Source organism: Fragaria vesca, linkage group LG7 (assembly GCF_000184155.1).
Source record: "Fragaria vesca subsp. vesca linkage group LG7, FraVesHawaii_1.0, whole genome shotgun sequence".
Lineage (NCBI taxonomy): Eukaryota > Viridiplantae > Streptophyta > Magnoliopsida > Rosales > Rosaceae > Fragaria > Fragaria vesca.
The window spans coordinates 12,560,968-12,563,207 of record NC_020497.1 but is presented as its reverse complement, the minus strand read 5'-3'; the positions used below and the strand labels follow the sequence as shown (position 1 = coordinate 12,563,207).

Sequence of the window (2,240 nt, the reverse complement as noted above, 5' to 3'; positions counted from 1 at the left end):
GGGGGACTCAGATATGGGGGTAACGGCGTGGATGGGGTAACGGCGTCAGTGGCATAATTCGTAGTTATTTTCATTCTTAGGGGCAACGCTTTAAGAGAACAGTGGCATAGATCGTAATTTTTTTATTTTCATGGGTAACGCTTTAAGAGATTTAAATAGAGGTACTGTTTTATCATCAATGAATATTTATTAACTGTGTTATCATTTATTACATCTAACTGTACCCTTTTATCATTGGCCCTTCTTGTTACATGCAGGCGCTTGTTATAAGAAAAGGTGTGTTGTTGTTACTTGTTAGTCTGTAATATATTCAGGCGTTCCAACATGTGCAGCACTCCAGCAGTTAGAATTAAGTTGATAGAATAGTGCAATGCACGTAGTACTACCGCGTCTGCCTACCAACACACCTATGTTCTTCATGCATGTATGCTCCTATTGCTTTTATATAAAAACACAAACACCTCACCAGCCATATTATGCAATCCATAAACAGAAAGAAGTAGAGATACACAAGAGCAGAAACAAGTATGTCTTCCTTCAAAGCTTATGGCAAAGTCAGTGAATCCGACCAAGCCAAGCTCGACGCTCGTCGCAAGACTTGCAAGAGAGTCGCCATCATATCCATTTCCTCCATAGTTCTTGTCTGTGTCATCGTCGCCTCCGTGGTTGGAACCGCTACTCATAACTCCAAAAAAGGTGACGACAGTGGCAAAGGGACACTTTCCGCATCCGTCAAAGCCGTTTGTGACGTGACACTGTACCAGGACTCGTGTTATTCTAGTCTTGGTCCTGTTGTCAACTCCAGCAATTTTAAGCCTGAGGATCTCTTCAAGTGGCGATTGCGGAACTATCCAAAGCCGCCGCTCAAATTTCGGATCAAGGGCTCTTCAATGGTACTGTCACGGACAAATTGTCAGTGGAAGCTTTGAAAAACTGCGGAGAGCTTCTTGGTCTTGCCTTGGATCATCTCAACGAGTCGTTGTCTGGGGATGGTTCCTTGCTTGAAGTGGTTGAAGATCTCAAAACATGGTTGAGCTCTGCAGGAACTTACCAGCAGTCATGTGTAGATGGGTTTGATGATGCAAAAGGAGAGCTCAAGGATACAATTGAAAAGTATCTCAAGACTTCTACTGAGCTAACTAGTAACAGCCTTGCCATTGTCTCTTGGATATCGAAAGTAGCTAACTCTGTGAAGCTAAGGCGGTTGCTGAGTCACGACGGTACCGCGACTAGCCATGGCATCCCCGAGTGGCTGCACCAGACAGACCGGAGGCTAATTGAAAGTTCTGATTTGAGGAAGAAGGCCAACATTGTTGTGGCGAAAGATGGGAGTGGTAAGTACAAGACAATAGGTGATGCACTCAAGGCTGTGCCGGACAAAAGCAAGAAGAGAACAGTCATCTACGTGAAGAAGGGGGTTTATTTCGAGAATGTTCGAGTCGAGAAAACCAAGTGGAATGTTGTAGTGGTGGGCGATGGAATGACTGCAACGATTGTGTCTGCCAGCCTCAACGTTGTGGACTTTTCCAGTGCAACATTTGGTAAGTTAATTTCCAAGACACTTATATATCCTTCTGCTGTTACTAGTTTTCATGACATTTAATTAGTAGATACTTAACCTTATTTCTAAATGAAAAAAAGAAGATGGAAATTGGAAAGCTCTGTGAAAACATACATAGAGTTTGTTATTTCACCATACACACACGCATATATATAGCAAATAACATGCGTCATCAACAATTAATGCGCGATATGACACATGCATGATTGAGTAATGCCATAGATCAGTACTGATTTTGATTTTTGGCCTTGTGTGCAGCCGTATTTGGGAAGGGATTCGTTGCTAGAGACATTGGATTTCGTAACACAGCTGGAGCAGCCAAGCACCAGGCGGTGGCACTAATGTCGAGTGCTGACCAGACGGTGTTCTACAGATGCCGCATCGATGCGTTCCAGGACTCGCTCTACGTTCATGCCAATCGCCAATTCTACCGAGAGTGCGACATCTACGGAACAGTTGATTTCATTTTTGGAAACTCAGCAGTAGTCCTCCAGAACTGTAAGGTGTTCCCCAGGGTACCAATGACTGGCCAGCAGAACACAATCACGGCACAAGGCAAAATCGACCCTAACCAAAACACAGGAATCTCATTTCAAAACTGCACCATTTCGCCTTTCGGGGACTTGTCTTCGGTCAAGACTTACCTCGGGAGGCCTTGGAAGAACTACTCCACAACTGT

General features: G+C 44.2%; 1 pseudogene; it reads left to right on the top strand.

The window, feature by feature from the left end:
• Positions 1 to 527: 527 nt before the first annotated feature.
• On the top strand, positions 528 to 2,238 carry LOC101306477 (annotated as a pseudogene; the record flags this gene model as incomplete).
• Between the last annotated feature and the right edge of the window lie 2 nt (positions 2,239 to 2,240).